Raw genomic sequence first — 21590 nt, forward strand, 5'->3', positions numbered from 1 at the left:
GAAAACTCCGGAAATCAGATTTCTGATGGAGTGTGTGTGTATATGTGTGGGGTGGGGAATCGGTTAATGCATTGATCACTATATGCAAATCACATTTGCTTTTATTTTTTTGCCAATCAATAGTATTAATTAACGGCTTCATTTTAACAGCACCCCACAATCCCTTTGGACGCCGCCGTCGACTTCAGAATCACCTTTACCCCAACAACCCCTCCCACCCCCATTTCCCTGTATCCCACCACCCTCACTCCCCCTGTATCCCACTCCATTCCCCCATAAGTCCCTCAGTAGCCATGGAAATGAACGGTACATGGCAAGGGCCATAAATCAGGAAATTCAATTTGACCATGAGCTCCAGTAGTAACAGTAAAATATGAGTGCTAACACAGCACACAAGTAGATCATTCCTTACTGGTCATTAAATTGCTTATTTTACGACAAAAAAAAATAAAAAGTTTCACAACTTAATTTATGGAACATGTCATGAGGCGTAATATTCAGCCGGCAAAAACGTTCAGATTTCTTCTTTTTCCCAAGTGAAGCCTGTCAAAGATAAAAATTAGTAACTGAGAACTCTGCAGTGAAAATAAACAGTTTACCTGAGAGTTGACATGTTAGAACTGCAACCCTCACCTTTCTTTTCTTTTTTTAACAAGATCAAACTCAGATCAGACTAAAAATCTGTTGAATCTTATCACAGATGTTTTTGTTGTATTGAGGTGTGGGATTTGATTGGGCCATTCTAACACATTGCCTGAAAATGTTCCATTGGCTATAAATTTAGGATAAATGTTCTGCAGAAAGACAACTCTTTTGGAGGATTACTTTCAGCTTTAACTATCTTTCTATCAGTCTGGGACTACAAGTGAAAACCAGTACTTAGGACTACAATGCATATCTCTTGTGATTAATGTTTAATGTGCATTATCCCTGTTATGCATTTTAAAAAATGAAAAAGAAAAAACTTTGATCAGGTTTGCTGTCTTCAGTAGGCCTGTCACAATATTTTTTTTGCTGGATGATCATTGTCATTTTGAGACCATTAATGGCATATTAATGCAAGTACATCAAAGATTTAAAAAAAAGTTAACTTCAAATGAACATTTAAGACTGGAACTGGAAACATTTTAAATACCCCAAATAAATAAACAAAACAACTGAGATAAAATTTTTTTAGAATGGATTATTAAGTCTCTTGTAACTACAATCACATTTCAAGAAATATTAATCATTTAGCTTAGACAGGAAAAACAGGCCAAAGTGACAATTTGGACTTTTTTCTTTCAGTTTACATTTATGCACTGATTCTTATGCATCACATAAAATCCTAAAAACAGTTTGTGGCTGCAACATGAGTAATTGCAAAAAAGCTCAATAGAAAACAATAAATGCAACAATACACTTGAAAAGAGTCAAATCCGTCTGTAAACCCACTTCGGTGAATAAACTTTCATTATTTTTGAACAATCCTTGAACTTTAAAGTTGTGCAACAGTTATCCTTACATTTATTTTTGTTTGAAAGTTGAATATTTTTGGCGAGTGACGTTTTTTTAAGAGAAAGGAATGCATTAATGTATAAACGTAGCCATCAGACACCTGACTGCCCTGTGTGTTCATGTTTGTGCAGACATGAGAGCGCTGGTGGGGTGGGGCGTGTGGGGGTTGTTAACCAGCCTGGCCTAGCTGCTCCTGCCAGGATGCTGGTGTGTGGGATTAATAATAAACGCTTTTTGAAATTAATTATTATGCCTAAAATGCTCTTTTGTGATTTGCTTTGAAGAGCATGTGTGCAAGGATGTATGTGTGTAAAAAGGGGTTGACGAGGGGGTGGGGCGGTCGAGGGGTGGCTCGCTTGCTCATTTGGAGAGCTTTTCCAATTATACAATTAGTCTGGAATGTAGGCCAGCAGTTCCTTGTGGTCCCCGACCCCGCATCGTAAGTGCCCTCGCTTAACTTTTTTTTTTTTTATCCACTTGTTTGCCTGCAGAAAATGTGTTAACAGTGTTTTGAAAAGTAAAGGCTTTTGGAGACGAAGAACGTTCCGCATGCGGGAAGAGGAGACGGAGATGGCTGATGGCGGTGTGCGTCATGGTATACGCTGCCAAGCGACGGCCTCAGCCGTGAATGGGGTTACGTGTGAAAACCGATGGTCATGCACTGATACAGTACACAAAGCCATCAGGTTGGGGGCCTCTCTGGTCAAATACTGTTTGTTGTGTTGTTTCGCCCAGCAAAATCCAAAGATTTCGCCGGACCACCATCACTTTGTGAAGATGGCTGTGTTAGCTGGTCTGGAAGTGAACACAAACACAGCACAATGCTAACTACTGTTGCCTCCCTTTCATTTCCTCTACAATGAAGTGATATGATAAATGGATTTATGATGAAGAACAAATTGTTTTATAATTTGGCCCCTTTGTGAATGTCCCCTCGCTCTTGCCTGCCTGCTACCAAGTGTGCTGTACTGGGTTTAATATGAAGCAACAACAACAGCCAAGTGCCATCTGTTGGCATGCGGATTTTCTGTAATCTCTCTTTACTGATTACAACAATGAATACACAAACCTCTTAAATAATTATCCCGCAATGTAACAAAAAAAAGGCTAAATAATTATAATCATTAACTCCCACCAAGTCTGCCACTCCTCCAGCAAATGAAGGCTGTCAGAGAGGGAGGAAGAGATAAAAAGAGAAACTGAGCGAGAACGGGAGGGTTTTCTTATGCCAAACATGTCTTAATATACCGACGGCTTAAAGAGAACCGAAGTGACTAATTTAACCCAAAGAACTAATAAAAACAAACATGTCTCCATCATATAGCCATACATTTTGCTTTACTTTGTAATTTAGTTTATACATAAATTTGAAATAGCAATTGTTTGACTCAGTTTATTTTCAGTTTTAACTCTTGACTGATGCTATTTTCATTTGATTTCAAATTACTTTTAAAGTTGGTCAATTCAAAGCTGGATATTTATAGAATATCTTTGTTTCCCATAAAACATATTTTCCTAATGTGAGAAGATTTATATACACACATATTTTGTTTTAAATTGATTGATCTTTCCAACTTTTGTAAGAGAAATATAAATATCAATTACTATCAAATGAGACTACAGATATTGTGACACACTGTATAACAGAAATAAACTGTTAAGATTAAGATTCCCAAAATATTTCTATTTGCTAAATTCTACAATAGAGAAAAAATATCTATCTATCTATCTATCTATCTATATCTATCTATCTATCTATCTATCTATCTATCTATCTATCTATCTATCTATATATTTATATATATATTTATATATATATATATATATATATATATATATATATATATATATATATATATATATGGGGGGGGGGGGGCAGGGGGGGGGGGGGTTATATGGAGCACATGTAAATATCTGGTTTGAAGTGTTACCCAACTTTTTTTTGTCAAAGACACCTGAGACCACTTCTGATCTGGGCAACAAACCCAGAACAGACAGAATCTGGATGAGGGACCATTACCACATGGAAAAAATGAAAACTGTCCTGTGGCTAAATTGAATGTTTCACATTTTAACGTAGAGTAAAAGAATAATAAGATCATAAAAAATTGCTCAAAATATTTAATTTATTTGAAAACGCAGTAACTATATTAAGGATGAAAAAAAAGGAGTTTTTAAAAAGGCAGCCCGTCTTTTAATGAGTCTTCAAGGACTGGAGTGCCTGTTTACGCACCTCCCTCTATATAAGTCCTCCAAGAGTGTGAGCGTCTGCAAATTTGTGTGTCAGTGCTTTGTGTGAGAAATGGTGTGAGAATACGTCAAGGGTAGCATGTGTTAGCTCTGCTTCCAATATGAGATAAATCTGTGGCACATACCTCCAATATGACACAAGCCAAAACGCCATGACTCACCCAAGTTATATTTGATTAATAAAACTACAGCAGGCAGAACTAACTCCTATGCAACCAGGCACACTTTAGATAAAGACCCATAGCAATATTTCTGCATATTTTAATGTTTAATGAGTGAATAAGAATATGAATTTCAGATATATTTGTGGGACAGGAGTTTTTCTCTTCAGTAACGCATCTGTAATGCAAACTTTATGGCATGATGATTGTTATAGAGGTCATTTAAAATGTATAAAATAACAAAAAAATTACATACCCTCATACACCCAAACTCTATGTACAGAGATTATTTTACAAACTAAAAAAATAAAAATAAAAAACACCAAAGTGAGAAGTTGAGTGATTAATAACATAACTGGAGAGATGACAAAAAGATATCAGAAATGCAAACAAGAATAAAGTCCTAAAGAGTGTAAGAAAAGAAAGTGAGTGTAATTTCTATGGTGTGTGAATGACAGCAATGACGACAATGATGATGATGATGATTACCTGCTGATTACAAACAACCAGGTTGGATGAAGCTATTTAACTTCACAAAGCGGAGACGTCCCCTGACTTGTCATCCAACCTGCCATCACGAACACACACGTGTGGATCTGGAAGTATCCATCACGGTGAGGGATGGGGTGGACGCGCTCCTCCACCTCCACCAATAATGCTTTGCACCTGTTTGCCGTGTCACCTCTGCACGCTAATTGTCTCATGGATGCACATCGCGTGGAAATGACAGACATGTGGCTTTCTGACAGAGCATGTGGGTGCATGTGGTTTTAGCGTGTGTTTAGGGGAGCGGTGCTTATCGACTCTGCAGACTTGTCCGATGTGTGAGAAGGTTTATGTTGGTGTTCATTAATCTGATCTGTGAATGATGACACACCAACTTAACCACATTCTACACAAAATTTGGAAAACCAGTTGAATTTACTTCCTGTTGTGTTCAGTGACCTGCTACTATTCCAAATTAGCCTAGGCCGCTTTTTGGAAGACCTGCTTGAAAAAGGAATTTCATATATATCTCAAGAAATAAAGACTTCTCCAGAGAATACTCCAGAGGTCTTAAAATCAGAATTCATGTTACTGAGTGAGAGTAAATTAATAAGGTATGATCAGAGCATGAAAAATACCCGATAACATTTCTGCCTAAATGCACTTTGTTATGTGAGTGTCCCTTTGAAAGCCTGTAGTTACAAGCCAAAACACCTACCAATCCTCAGTACAGAATCAGAATATTTCTCTACACCAACATTTAAATGTGAAGCTTAGAAGTTTCAGGGAGGGATTAGTCAACAAAAGTCCAGACAAACTTCCAATCTGAGCTATTTTGGCTCAATTTGAAATTTCTCAGAGTTTTTTTTTTTTTTTTTTTTGGTTTGCGTTATCCTTTTACCCTACCACACAAAATTGTTTTATCTAGTGACAATTTGTTTTTGGAAGAAAATGCAAGACAAAATACTGCAAAGAAAAAGTAAACCTCAGTGCATTCAGGGCTATGGATGTTGACATCTTTCAGGAGCCCATTGGCTAATTTTGCTGACATGTCAATCAAAGCATCAGAGCCAATACAATCCAGCGGTGTTAGCAAAAATCACATAGCTAATATTTTTTCACCAAATATATTGAAATATGCTTGCTGTAAATTGAGGGAACAGAGTGTTGCTGGTTTCTATGCAGTTTGTGTGATACGGTCATGTTTGTGTCTTTAGGTTCGATTGTGTTTCTCTTCATTTAGTTGCTTAGTGCTGGAATTGGATCTTGTTGTAGTAGAGAGTGGTATCTGTCATTTAGGTTAACCTTTACCCATTATGTGAATTTGTAGTAAGCATACAATACATGCACACTGCATAGCGAGGTGTAATCATTGCATATAGATTATAGTAGATTGAATATCCACTATATTATACAGCATATGAATGGATCGGGCGGAAGTGTTACTGGGTTCAAGTTAACATTGTAACTATTTTTTCTTTGCATTAATTAATTGTTACACAGGACTGTCCGTGCTTTATTGGCATTCAAAACTATAAAGGTAAAATTAAAACCAGAAATTCTCTTTTTAATAGCTCTTGCATGAGTGGCAGCCATTTTGGATTTTGAAATCAGGGTTAGTAAAAAAACAAAAACAAACAACAACAAAAAAAAACATGTTTCTCTTTGGAATCCTGACCGCTAAAGAATTTTCATTTGTTTCATTTCAAACTGCTACTTAGAAATGTTGGCTTCAAGAACATAAAACAGGTTAGGGTTCAAATTCAGTTTGAACTCAGTTTATGTAAAGTTCCCAAGATAAATCATAATCACTGGGAATATTGAACCAGACTTTGGCACTCAAGAGCTATTTCTGATCAAACTAGGGAAAAAAAATCACATTTTTATTCAGTTTTAGTTGAGAATAAATACTTAGACAAACAAATTAGCTTCTATTTTGCTTCCTCAAAAGTAGACACATCAAAATATTCTTTTGATTATGAAAGTTTAGATGGAGTGTGTGTAAGTTTTACACACTCCAAAGTGAGCCACTGACAGGCCAAAACAGTGATAGGAAACTCCAAGAATTAATAATTACTAGTGTAAGTGAGAAGTATGGCATCGGTTATGAAGCCCATAGTTAATTTTCCCAGATAAAGTTTGGAATAAAAACATAAGTGCACGGGTTTGTGAGTGTGACAGACACCTTTAATATCCTCCCGTTTCCCTTGATCAATGGGTGTGATCGTACCTGCACGGCTGCCTCTCCAGCGGATGCCGGATGTCAGGAAGAACGCAGACAGTTTCACAGAAGGTGGAACGACAAGAGCCTGTAAACAAAGCACACATACCAGGAAATTCAGCGTCACCTGCATTTGAAGCTTGACAAGTTTGCAACACTGACAACAGAAGAAAAATAAGCATTAAAAATTGGGTGTCTTCCACGCAAACCTGCCTCACAGTTCGACTCATTAGTCAACCTTATTGTGAAATCATTTCAACTTTTACAATCATTCTGCACATGTATCAATGATAAATGCTTGTGTAAACCAGTGGTGAACCTTTTTTTCAATAACTTCAAATCTTATGATGTATAATTTGGCCTTTTATATCTGAAAAAGAGACAAACGTAATAAATACATGTAAGGCGCGTTTTAGATGGGTGTTCGTAGGAGACCGTCCTTGAGAACTTCTGAAAAGCAGCATAAAGGAACTCCTTCTGGTCTGAAAGTATTTGGTACACCTGGTTCAAGAGCCGTGGTGCCAAAAATGAAAACAATGTTTCCTCAGACTGCATTGTGTGTCAGGATGGCAGGTTTCCGAGCACACCCTGTAGGCTGAGGAGGAGTACAACGTTTTAGAAGCCTGGAGCTCACATTGTACGGAAATGAGTGACAACAAAGTGACAAGGCTTTGTCTGGAAGGTGAGGCCAAGGCAATCAATAACAGCTGCTGGCATGCAGTGCTGGATGCGCCACAATGTTCTGGGCAATCTATAGCACTTTCACTGGGAACTCGTTCTAAAAGTAATGCAGTGTCCATGTAAGGAACAACCCAGAGATCCAGCAAGATGATATAAAAATAGGTGGGAAGAATGAGTTTTTAGGTCTTTTTTTTTGCTACATGTGCCCACTGATGGGGGTTAGAAAACACTGTGGTTGTCCATGTAGACAAAGGTCCAAAAATCAGCGAATAAATTCATTATGTCTATATAAATTATATACAAATGAAAGCCGAATCTTTCATTTTCTTTGTCGCAAACATCATTGAGTCAAATTAAGCACCAGGTATTTTCAATGAATTGTGAAATGACTATTTTCACAATTTTAGGTTGGTGTGGTTTTAAGCTTTACAAAGTTGAGAAACCTAAAATGAGGTGCTTTCACTTTGTTCCATGTGTAAGAAATCAAATTATCAATTTCTTTGCGGCTTACTAAACTGCTCCCTATTTACATTTAATTTTTTATGACATTTCAGAGGTTTGCATAAACCTGTTCAAGTTTGCCAAGATGAGAATGTGCACAGATTTGGTTCTGCATAATTCTCAGAATGAACTTGTGCTGATTCTTTACTCAGAAGTTCATCTGTCAGTCACACCGTTAGCAAAATGCCCGTCTTTTTTAGGGCCTCTTTTTTTGTTGTATCTAAGACTCTTTCTGTGATCCATTAATATGGAGATGTTGCTAAATTTGGACCTCCAAAAAGAGGCTCAACCAAATCTCATTGGATCTTTGAATGAGAAGAGGCAGCCAGGCATATACAGGCTGGCTCATTCCTACAAGAGCGGGGTGATGACAGGGGTGAGGGGGGGCTCGACGGGTTGGGGGCACACAGATGTGGAGGGTCTGCAGGAGGGCCACCCAGATTTACCCACCACTACTTTTTCAATGGAGCGTCAAGAGGTAAAACTCACACTCATACGCAGGGAACACACACCCCGCTCATACACACTCCGCTCACACAAAGCCGAGATGTTGCCTTAAGTCACAATCTAAATTGGCTCCCAGGGGCATACTGACTACCTTGTTCACCAAAGGCATTGTGTATGTTTTCTGAGTGCTTAGCATATGCTGTTGTAACCTGAGATCCTCTGTCGCACTCTTACTCTCTTATTTCTCTCCGTCTCCTGTTTGCACACACAAAAACACAAGCACACAAACACGCAACGCTGCCAGGAGTTGCTCCCCTTCTCTCCCTTTTATGTTTTTCCCATCAGAAGGTTAATTAAATTCAAAATAGTTTGCATCTACCTATTAAACCATGTTGCACCAACCGCCCACCAGACAATCGACAAAGACACAACCACAGGCAGGGTGGCAGGGCTGGGAATGGCTGCATTGGGGGTCTAATACAAGGAAAGTAGAAGAAGAAGGAAATCTGCAAGCAACGAGGAATGCCATATTTCCTTTTTTTTTCAACAATATTACAATAGCAATGTGAGAAAGAGAACAACATGCTGATGCAATGTCACATACAGTCAAATGGTGCATCTATAAGTGGATAAAATATTGTGAAAAGACACACATGTTTCCCCCGAAAATCTGCCTCATTGATGCTGTCATGATCAAAAATTCTAAATGCAGTCAAAAGAAGAGCTTGCCAAGCACTTCCAGAAGCAGATGTGCACTGCTAGATCCGTTATTGTTCTACTGGGGGAGAAAAACGCAGAAAAAGCTCCTAACACTTGATTGAATCTGGTACATCTCTGATCTGATATAAAGCTCACTGCAGAGTAATGAAAATAGCTAACATTTTAAGACAGTCTAACCTTTCCTGTGTTTACCTTATTAAAGAGTGTGTACCTTAACTGGTAGAGCAGTACACACAGGAGGCGAGGGGTGGGGGATAAATGTGTATAAAGCAAGCAGTGTTTAAGCAGGCGAGAGCTAAAGTAATAGGCAAGAGCAGTGAAGTGTTGATTCTACAAAAGATGCGAGGGAAAAATTGCACCTTAGTGCTCACACACACGCACACACACATTCCTTCCCCCTCCTCAATCTACTCCCACAACACGGCCGGCTGCCTGGCAGCCGAAGTTAACATTTTCAGAGAAAATATTCCTTGCCTCCAATAGTCCGATGTAATTCATTTTCCATCTCTGTTCATTAATCATTGTTAAAATTAGTGATCCATTTCTTCCACTCTGCCATCTGCACTCAGCTTCCTAACAAACATGACACCTCGGTGCATAATAAAAGCTGACAGCTACGAGGAGGCCTTTCCAAATAGCTTTCTGCATATGTGCACCTCCGTGTCTTGATGCCGTTGTCAGACAAAAGTAGGTTGTTTGGACCACCACTGGCTGGAGACAAAAGCTGACGAGTGCATGAACATGCACACACATATTGAGTATATGGAACCACATATGTACATTTATAGGCAGTAAAAATATTTGATGTTAAACAAAGCGACATGTCTAAGGCTACCCTCCACACATGCCAGCAAATGCGCAAAACTACTGCCGGGTCTATTCAGCACTGAGTCGCTTAATATCTAAATGGGCTCGCTAAAATGAGAAAAGCAGAAAGATTTGGGTTGAGATAAATCGCTGCATTTAAAAGAAGCAAAGGAATCAGAGTGAAAATGAAACGGGTGCAGAAATGTTTAAGTGTGCTGTTTACCCATCCTCGTTTTTGGCTTTAGCGTCAGCTGGAACCGCGCTGTACTTTTCCATTTGCCTTTACTTCCACCAGCCATGACATCTGTGTGTATTTGCTGTGATATTGTATATCAGCTCTGCTACACCCTGATCACACATGGGTAGGAGCTGCTTCAGCCAAAGGAGGAAACAATGGGACTAAGTCATTGCTGGAGGATCCCCATTGCTAGGCCACAAGTGTCTTTCAACTTCCTGCCAACCCCAAACTCTAACCTAACCTAACCCTAATCAAACCTTCATGAGAGTAGAGTCTACTTTATTCAAGCTTCAACACATTTTATTTGAATTTAATTTGAGAGTCAAATGAAAGGTTGTGCATACATGTGAAATCATGTAAAAATAACATCTTCATTTAAATTTTTACTGGAAATAAAAATGTGTAAACATGTATATCCACTTTGATTGCAATATGCTAAATAATAGAGAAACTCAACCAGTTCCCTTCAAAAGTTTAATGTAATCTCAGCATAAGTTCAGCTGTTTTGTGAATGCCTCTGAGGGTTTCTTTCAGAAATCATTATTTTCATTTATACAGTTTACAAATATGATCTTTATAGAAGAGTAACCATGAAACAACACAGTTGAAAGAAAGCCACGAGAATTCCAGTTTAAATCTAAATCATGTAGTGGCAAATGGGTAACTGTGGCAAGTAAAACCAAAGTTAAACCTCTGGCTTCTCCTCCACAGAAAACTGTGAACAAGAACTCATTATATATGGCAGTGGCTGCATCATGCTGTGGGAATGCTTTTCTTCAGCAAAGATAAAAGCGCTGTTGGCACTTAACACAGGGCAATTCTGGAAAAAAAAAAAAAGATTTTGGGTGACAGATTTGTAAAACTAAACATCCAGTCAAAGCTGCAATATAGGTTCAAAGCAGGTTCAAATGTTGGAATGACCCAGTTAAAATTTGGCTCAATTCCAAATTAGAGTCAGGGTTAGGGTCAGGATTTGCTTTCAGGCAACATAAAATGAGTGAGCTTGAACTACACAGGAATCCTTAGATGTGCAGAACTATAGACATACTCTATAAGACCTGCAGGAATAATAACCAAAAAATGTAGTTCTCATGTTAACTTATGAGAACTTAGGCGACACAATACATGTGCATATCACTTTACTTTTTTTATTCACAAAAAATGTATTTTTCCTTAAACTTCACAATTATGTACCATATTAGATTGTTTTATAGTATATTTTTCAAACAATATTTTAAAGTCTATGGTTATAAGATGACAAAAGATTTTTAAAAAAAAAAGAAAAGCAGAGGTATAATGCTTTTGCGAGGGACTGAAAGGTGGTTAGCTTGATACGCTGGGATACTTAGGAATTAAACGCTGTCACCCATTTTTTTTCCAGTCCATTTATTGTGCACTTACTCACGGTTAAATGAAGCAAGGCAACACTCTAATGTTAGACCGTTTAATAGCCGCAATATTAATAATGTTAATGTCTAATAGCTGCATTTCTTGGTCGGATGTGAACTGAGCAGGTAATGCAGCCATGGAGCTACTGGTGAAATTCCCCCTGTGCTCTCATTACTCAGAAATGTAGCACAAACGTGTGACTCTGCTGAATTTCTTGCATCAGAGAACAGCTTTTCCATCTTAAATCAAAATCATTCAAAAATCCACCATGTGAATGTGAATGCTTCTCAGTGCTTACTAAGAGAATCGTCCACATGCATTTCTGCTCTCTCCGCTATGACCTGTGCCTTCTCATGTCCCACAAGCACATACACACACTCACGCACACACACATGCATGTGTGCAATCTGTAGCAGGCACACCCACGAATGCTCCTCTGTGAAGTTTAAACCCTGAAGATCCAGTACTACTTTACATGTCTGGCTGTGCTATGAGCACACACTATCAAACACAGTCAGGATCTCAGGATGCTGAGGTGTGTGGGTGTGTGTGTGTGTAGGTGTGTGTATGCTCCAGGAAGAGCACATCAATCTATATAATGCCCTCAAAGAGGAGGCTTTTTCATGCCACTAACTGCCAAGGACTATAAGGGGCAGCGGCCTCAGTGGCTGAGCTGTGATTCTGCTTTTAGCCCAACTGGATACTCTCTGCACATGCATGCACTCGCTTCCACACACACAGAGCTTAAGTGTCCCTTTACACTACTATAACTCGCTCTGCACACACATATACACAAAGAGTGACCATGCACTCTTGGTGGAAACATAAAGCTGCCAGCTCACTGGACACATTCATTAAACCTTCAATTAATGCTTCAGACTCATGCACTACTTTCATTTTGATCTAATTCTCCCTAAATGCATTTCACAAAGTTGTTACTATTCAAAACTGCTTGATTATAGAAACAAGAAGAACTGGTCAGCATTGATCTTATGCTGCCTACGCCGAAGCTCTATGCTTTGATTGTTGTCTTTCCATCCTGTCATTAATGAGTCAGCTTTAGCCTGAATGATGGTGGCGTCATCACCTTCCCCAGCAGGTCCACCCTGGACATGTCACTGCCCCAATGCAAAGACACACAGGACAAACATATTTCCACATCAGGGTTAAGGGTGGTTCGATTTGGAAGTTACTCTGTTAGGGTTTTTTTCTGAATATTGGAGCAAGAGTGCAAAACCTCCTAAGATAGGAAGTAAGCTAATCAGATTAACTAGAAATAGAGCTAGCGACTGGAATTATCAAATTACTAATAAAAAATCTTCAAAAATATCTAAAAAAAAAAACCCTAATACTCTTTGATGTGGAAGTTGTTACTGTAGAAAGAAGGCTCAAGCTGTTTTTGAGTAGCATCAACACAAAAGTCAAAGCTATTTAAAAGGGAATAGTGTTTTGACCAGAGATGTCGGTTTTGTTCTTCTGCAGGTTTGGTCATTTCAAACCTGACTTTTTGGGATACAATCGTCCACCACAGGATGTCAACATTACACCCAACTTACACCAACTTTCAGGTCAGCTACACAACCAGGAGCAGATCTCTGGATAGAACAGGAAATATCAGCTTAAAACAGCAAAGCTGTGCACAGAGCACTGTGGTCTTCTTTAGAACTGTCAGTGTAATGGAATATGCAGGGCTAGAGACACTGGCAGCTTTTTGGAAAACTCAGAGGAGGCAAAGATCTACATGAAATACTGACGACACATGGAGACTGACATGTTTGGAAGGTTTACTGTGCCAAACATACAAATGGTAACACAAGATATTAAAAATAGCTTAAAGTACTAAGTTAAATTAACTTTCTTACGAAGAGTGTAACATCATCCCTGCTTTTACTAGGAAGAATGACAGACTTTTGGCAGTATGGCCAGAGAGAATACTGTTTAAATCAGACACAACTAAAATCTTTATAGTACAGAAAGTCTCTGGAACAGAAACAACACCTTTTTTTTCTCAAGGGAAAGTTTAAGAAATGGCACTGTGCAGAGAAAATCTATGGGTTTTCTTTTAACCTAAACTAAGCTTTTACCGACATTTACATTTAACAGACTGTTTCATTGTCCCCAAACTTAAAGCTGTAACCTCTTGTGAATGTGGTGCCTGGTTCCACATTTATTATTCATTTGTTGCATGGAGGGCCACAAAACAGACAGCCTAAAGCCGTGATTGGAGGGCTGGTGCTCAGAGGCAGACGGCGCGCAGAAGAGCCGCTAAATCATCTTGACATTCACCAAGATGTAGCCACACAGAAAGCCAGTGCTGCTGTTAGTTCTCCTACCGACTAATTTGGTTCTACTTAACCCCTAAACACCCCTCGTGCACGAGCGCACACACGGGCAGAAATAGATTCAAGGCGAGTAGATACGGGCAGACGCAGATGCACACACACACGTGTGCACGCGCCTCACATTGACACATTTAATTCCAGGGTCTCGGCACATTTGAATTACAGCAGCCTGATGAGGGAGAGAGGGCCAGGCCTCTTTAGACTGATTAGCATCATTTAAAAAAAAAATCTTCCTTTTTCGTCTGCTTGCCTCACTGACCTCTCCCTCTGCCTCTCTGACTCTGACATCCACCTCCCAGCTGGCATGTGGGTGGCTTCCCAGCAGCAGAACTCAATAGTCAGTTCATACACTCGGATACACAGAGTACATGGAGACGATCCCTGTGGCAACTTCCCGTTCATCCCAACAACAAAGTAAAAAAGTGATTTCAAAAAAGCAGCTGAACGGTAAAATATTATTATAGCGATTGAAATTGCATGATTTCCTCTACCCTTCTCCTGCCTGGACAAACACTGCACACTGCTTGTGAGCTGGAAAATTTAAAAAAAAAAACTTTTTATTCTTACAAACAAATTCATCTGATTAAAAAAATCCAGTCACAAAATCACCTCCCACTCCCACCAGGAGGGCTGAAGGATGTGATGTACTTAATAAAGCTTCAGTACGTGACTCATAAAAAAAAAATTAAATACATATTTACTGAAGGTGTCATGGCATGTGACATCATAATATGAGACAGATAATTAAGTTTGTCTGTGTTCTCTCTATGATCCAACTGCCATCTGCAGAAACAACCTGGGGTAAGAGTCTTAGCGCTGTCAAACATGCCTGTGCTGTGCTGCTCACACCTACCTCTTGCTCTCTGCTATGGTACAGCTAGTTCACCACAACGGGGCCTGCAGTGAATGCTAAGGCTAGTTAGCATCAAAAATAAACAATTATCCTAGAATAGTGAGCTGATTTTCCACCATTAGCATGTTTAGCAGTGCAAAGAAGAGTGCAGGTAGTGTCAGTTGAAACTATTGTTAATTCATAAAGAACAGAGCATCAGACAAATTGAGGAAAAAGCACATTTACTTGTAAATGTAAGTTAAAAATATCATTTAAAAGTAGAGAAACTGCTGCTTTCTTTCCTAAATAAATAACATAAAACATATCCTACTATGCATATTGTTTTAAATACAGTGATACATCAGAGCATGGCGGCATTGGATCATCATAGCAATGTATTGTGTATGTATCCATAGACATACACAGACCTATTCAATATAGTGGAACATTATCAAAAAGCTCACTTATTTTAGGAATTTTATAAAATAAAATTCCTAAAATAAGAAATTTTTTAGGAAATTTTTGTTTCATTTATCACTAAATGAAACATTATATAGGTGAACTACACACATGAATGTTTGACAGCATTTATTTCTGTGCATTCTGTTGATTTTCCACTTACAGCGTGACTTTTAAAATGAGAATATTTCATCAGACTAATAACAGAAGTATATTTAAAAACAGAAATGCCTGCATTTCAAAATATATGTTTAATATGACAAACGGCTCTAATTGGGACATATATTCTAATTTATTAAATGATTTTATACACACACACACACACACACACACACACACACACATATATATTTTACATGCAGTACAGTGGAGCTGTGTAGATATAATGACAAATATAGATATAGATCTGATTTTATTTGAGTCCATTTCCTGCATGTGTAAAGTAAATAAGATTTAGGCTGTGTTATTTGCGCATATTTCCCCCCTTCTAAATTATATAAGCCTTGCACATGGCTTAAAATTTTGTAAAGCTTTTCTCAAAATCCTACTTATGGTTGCCATTCTGTGCCAAAAAGTTCATCTGGCCTGTAAATTTAAGCATGGATTACAAATATTCAAATCATGAGCTTACTGTTCAAATAAACATTTTCAACGGGGAGGGGAAAAGTTGCAAGGCATACACTTTCAGCCTAATTCCTCCTCTGGTAACCCCCCACCACACACACACACACACACCCATACACCCACGCGCACACACACACACACATACCTACGCACACGCACACACACACCTACCCTCGCCCCATCCTGACTTTCAATATACTGAAAAAAGAGAGAAAGAACGGACGATAGAGTGGGGATGGGGGGCAAAAACAAAAGAAAAGTTTGGCCTCTTCATTTACTGTGCGGCTGGATAAACAGTGTTGATGAAATATGTAATTAATGTAATTGTAACCACCTATGAAATTACAGTCAGGTGGGTGGGCTCGGCTGTGGACCCTGTTACTCCCTGCTATAGGACAATAGGGCACCTTATTACAGTTTTAAAAGGGGGGAGGAGGGAGGCCAGGCAGTGGGAGACGGGGGCAGGCTTAAGCTGGTCAGCTGCTCACCACATGGTAGCAATAATAGGGACTGAAGTCACAATCATTTCAGCTTTGCTTTAGCTGCGCTAATCAGTGCCATATAAATCAGGGGAAAACTTCTCAGACACCCAAGGATCTCAAAGTTTTAGAATTGCAAGTATTCATTAAACAAAATGACACAGAGAAGAGATTTTATCACTCTGGATTATTTTCTTAAGGAGAATGCAAAATATACTTAAACTACAACTCAGCACTGCGACACAATGAACCAGAGTGAAATCCACAGAGCTATCCACCGCGGATAGCAGCTCCAAATTATGGATAAAGGAAGCAATAGTGCATATGAGCGTATTGACGTCTGATGCGGACCACTACCTGAACCCGTCCATGCAGACCGCCAGTCTTTTCCCCAAGATTAAAATAGCCTCTTCTCCGCTCGCCGCTCCTGCCCCTGCCTGGCATTAAAATCTACCACATTTGCAAAATTGCAAACAGATGCAACTCAAGTACCTGCAAATAATCTGCCAAGACCAATTTCAAAAGGGAGATTTCAGAATATGCGGGAGTCATTAGAGGGAGTATTATTTCAGCGATGAGTGCGAGAGGGCCAGCAGTGGATCACCCAACCAGATGGGTTCTGCTGCCTTTTATTCAGGAAGAAAGGAGCCGACATGTTCTTCATCTCCCCCTGTTATTTCCACCTTAAAATGATGACATATATATATATATATATATATATATATATATATATATATATATATATATATATATATATATATATATATATATATATATATATATATATATATATATATATATATATATATATATATATATATATATTTACAGTGGAATATTGGAAGTTTCAGAAACAACAAAAGAATGTCAAGTTTCCTTTTGAGTTTTCCAAAACAATCGTTTCATCTTCTTCCCATGGAGGATGGGGGGTGAGGGGGGGGGGGGGGGGGGGCTCTGATGTAAACGAGGATGCAGACACAGAGATCTGAAGCCTTGATTGTTTTGCATCGAGTTTTAAATGTGAAAAAGAATTAAGGAAGGTAGAAGCCTTATAAAGGCGCCTGCGGTGTATGTAAATGAAATATGTTTCGGAGTCGTAATTTGCAGCTGCCGCTGTTGTTATTTTTCCGGCAGCCGTCTGAAGTTCTTCTGGTCGCTCAGTGGCACTTTTAAAGTGATGCACAACAAAGCGTTCACCAATTAAAGATGATTTTAACACCAAGAACTGCAACAAACTTCATTAGATACTCCACCAAGCTTCTGACAGAAGCCCCCATTCAGCGTTCGTCTGTAAGCCGCTGTGATGAATATTTATAATCAAAACACACATTTCTGTTCCTTCATCGCTATGCAAGGCATTGACCAGCTATTAAAACAAATGAAATGTTTATATCAAATGGAATTTGATTAGGTGACTGGTTATTATTTCTTGCAGGGAAGCAGAATAACAATCCAAGGCACTTAAAAAAATATCAAAATCACCAATCCCTTGCAACAATACACATTCAATCAAATGCTTCATAATTGTAACAGTAGGAAGCATTTTAGGCATTCCACCCACAACAAACAGGCTTTGTTCTCCTGTTATGAGAGGCAGAGAAGGGACACAATCAAGTGCGTGAGAAAGTCAGCAATGCAGGATTTCGGGCAATTCCTCTCAATGTCTCTTTCTCTCTTTCTATTCACCTCCACACAACACTTTTTTTCTTTTTTTTTAGGGTCACCCATGTTATTTGCCTCCTGTTTCATTGCAGTTGGCAAAAAGAGAATTTGGTAATTGAGCAGTACGGAACATGTGCCCTCCCTTCTCGAAGATGACAGATGGATTATAAAAACTTCAAAGGCAAAGCATTTGGAGCACCAGGGGAGAGATGCTAGGTATTTGAACTATCATTCTTTACCCAGGAGACAATGACTGCCTGACATGGTGCATACATCAAGGAATAGTGCAACAGCAAAGACATAATCCAGCGTGCATATGCACACACATCCCCATGATCACTCGTCTCCTGCCTCCTTTCCCCTCAGCCCCAGCCAATGCTATATATTTAACATCCTGTTTTGAATAAGTTTGTGCCAAGCTCAGAACAGAACAAGTCAGGGGAGGCTGATGATATGTTACTGAATCTTATCTCTTCTCTCTTTTTTCTTTTCTTTTCTTGTTTTTTTTTTTTTGTTTTTTTTTGTTTTGTTTTGTTTTGTTTTTTGGGGGATCTCAGGGTTTGAACTGAAGTGTTCTAGTCCACACTGATGTTATCTTTGTATTGTAAAAAAATAAAATAAACTCCATGAACAAAGGAAGAACAGAGGGTGGCAATGCCTATAATCATCTTAAAAGTATGATTTATGAAAAGGGCCATCTGCTTTGCCTAACTTAAGCACCGAGGCAACCTTTAATAATGTAGCAACACGAGGAAAGGAGGGGATTGCAGGAAGAGATTGGGGGAGAGGGTGGCACTATTCACAGCAGTAGCACAAAGTCATTTCATCAAACTTGTAACCCAAGTGCAGGTCCACCTCTCTGCTCCGTCTCCCCTGTGCTTCCTGTTGCTTCCTCAGCATCCAGCCATTAGTTCAGAAGGAAGCTAATCACTGTTGACCTCTCCTGTCAGGCACATTTAACCCTGGTCCCTCCTCTTGACCCTGAAGGAATTAGCACTATTCACACATCCAAGCACACACACTCAGGTTGCTTTCACTCCTGATAGTCCATTAGACTCGGTTCGATTTGGGACCAAGGTTGCAACAGTTGATCCATTTTCAGCTGATGCAGTTCTCTTTCAGACTTTGCTGTGTCAACCGCTTGAAGAACCTGTTCCTCCCCTTGCCTGTGGTGCCGCTGCATGAACAACCACTGAAGGAAACGATATGAAAACCTCTGAAGAAGATGTTGAGCACAACTTCCATCTTCACCAAATGTGAACACAAGTGTTGTGTTGGATTTTAGCGGTTGGAGGATTTTTTAAATTTTAAAAGCCATGAGCCAATTCTCCTGCTAGCACACGTTCATTTGTTTTGGTTATTTATCTAGAATGCCATGCAGAGTGGTTTGCTTCCTGCTTTTAGAGCAATTTTCGATCCGCGTGGCGTTCATATATTCATTCGAACCCGACCGCAGTACACTTTGCTAAACCCAGACTGCTGTTTGAAGGAGGACCAAAGTTACATTTTTTATTCCACATCAGAGTTCAGTTATGCCTTCACACCTCCTGTAACAAACCACTTTTTAGGCAGATAACCTGGAGTTTGATTAAAGTGGACTAAACATGGCTGGTGTGAATGCGTCCTCAGACTGTAGCAGAAAACCTAAAATCGACATGGCAGATGTGAAAGCTCCTCCTACCTCATATATACAGGTTTCTAAAGTTGTCAGTTTAAAGTGACTTAAGAGCACAGAATTTGCTCTGTTCCCTAATAAGACGATATTTGGGTTTCAAATTTTCCCTCAGCTTTGCTTGTTCTCCCTGTGAATGTGTAGATTTTCTCAAGGTACTTGCAGTGTCCCACCAAATTTCACAACAATGGAATTAATCCACTTCAGTTCAATAGCTCTCAGCTCATTCTGGTAAGGCGGCTAAATCACTCTGGCCTACTGGGCTTGGTGGCTGTTGGCTGCTAGTTCAGCTCAGAGGACTCTAAAAACCTGATGGATGTCCCACATCTGGGACATTCCAGGGTTGTTGAGGACATGAGGTCTTTCACTTCAAGCAACACCAATGTGGTGATGCAAGTCACGAGCACATAGAAGCACAAGTCATTACGTTTACACTCCTGACCTGGCTGTGACCTGGAAACAAGTACCAGCACAGGTGTGTGTGTGTGTGTGTGTGTGTGTGTGTGTGTGTGTGGTGTGTGTGTGTGTGTGTGTGTGTGTGTGTGTGTGTGTGTGTGTGTGTGTGCGTGCGTGGGTGTTTGTGTGTGTGTGTGTGTGTGAGGAAGAACAGTCTACATGTAGAGGTGTCTGTTATAAAGAGTTGCAATTTTTTCAGATATTACTATCCTTATAGTTGATGTAAATCCCTATTTTTGTTCTTAGAAAGCTTTAGGTCGCTTTAATTTTCATTCAATATGAGCACAAAAATTTCTTGACAAACCTGTCATGGAAACTGCACATCATCTGCTCTCTACGGTTCCCTTCCTTCCTCACTCCTTTCATCCTTGTCTTTCTCCTCCTCCTCGAAGCCTCGCAGCATGTGTAAGCAGAAGCGCACGTGCTCCCCTCGCCCTCATTACCAGCTAACTATGCTGTTTGATTAAAAGTGTGTACAGAGAGGAAGAGAGAGAGAGAGAGAGAGAAGAGAGGGAGGATGAGGAGGTGTGTGCGTGGCGGAGTGCGGGGGGGACAGGCCGAACCTCCATAATTAAGATCACTTCACAGATTACCTCTGGCAACAAAAGCGCGGCAAGCGGTCGCCCGCAGCCTCAGAAATTAGATGAAAAAGGGGTGTTGAGGAGGAGACTGACCTCTGCCGGGCTCCACATGACACACAAGTAACGGTTGAATCAAACACCCTCCCCCCCCCCACACACACACATCCTTCCCCAGCTGCCCACTTCCTCCCAACATGAACCGAGACACACACACACACACACACAGGTAGTGGTACACGCTGCAGTCAGAACGACAGTAAACTGTGGGAAAGCACACATCTTCCAGGGACAAGACGACACCAGCACCTGAGGGCTGACACTGACACATGGCTGCTAAGCACACTATCAGCAGACCTGTCCACCAGCAATTATGATGTACTTTTTTTTCTGGGGGGTGTGGGAAGGTTTGGAACGCAAATTGCCACTTAAAAGAAAAACGTTGGGCTCGTTTTAATTTGGCTGAGTGCTCAGAGAACAATGGTCATGTAAAACCCAAGTCAAATTCCTTGTTTGTGGACACAGTAAAACTGATCCTGATGTAGGTCAGTGTACCAAAAGCAATGAAGTTTCATTTTCAGTCCCAGAAGCGGTTCTGTCACCCGGGCCCCCCAACCCTCCAACCCACCCACCCAATAAAAATTTAAGAAATCCTTTCAATTCTGGAGCAGGATAAAATGCTGAAACTCTCAGCAAATACATAACAGCAACAGAAAATTTGGTCAAGTTGGGCCACCTGCCCTTTCTAGTATCACTGTGGGCAATGCCCCCATGGTCCTCTGGAGAGTCTAAATGTATCTATGCTTCCTTTCTTAATTCATGCTCTTTTTATTTTGCATACATATTATTATTTGTACATATTTTTTTCTCTCATTGTCTATAAACAATGAAATATGCTACTTCCAATTGAAAAACTACAGAATTCCCTTAGTTTGTAAAGTTGTTCATATAGAATCAATTGATGCACCTGTAATATTTAATTATGTATTTTCCAGGGACACAGTGCCATTTTATAGCACAATCACATTGCTGTTATTATCAATTACCTGGAAAAATCAGTACATATCAAAAACAACTTAAAAGACATT

The 21590-nt window shown here is 39.6% G+C and overlaps 1 protein-coding gene across 5 annotated transcripts in view; it reads right to left on the reverse strand.

The window, feature by feature from the left end:
* znf536 (zinc finger protein 536) overlaps positions 1–21590 on the reverse strand; it is a 234300-nt gene that overhangs the window by 200717 nt on the left and 11993 nt on the right. For all 5 annotated transcript variants that reach the window (XM_055060098.1, XM_055060101.1, XM_055060097.1 and 2 more), the window contains one exon: positions 6625–6703. The gene's annotated coding sequence lies outside the window, so the exon portion shown is untranslated. The remainder of the gene's footprint in view (positions 1–6624; positions 6704–21590) is intronic.

The sequence above is a fragment of the Poeciliopsis prolifica genome, unplaced genomic scaffold (assembly GCF_027474105.1).
Source record: "Poeciliopsis prolifica strain line A6 unplaced genomic scaffold, Auburn_PproV2 SCAFFOLD057, whole genome shotgun sequence".
NCBI lineage: Eukaryota > Metazoa > Chordata > Actinopteri > Cyprinodontiformes > Poeciliidae > Poeciliopsis > Poeciliopsis prolifica.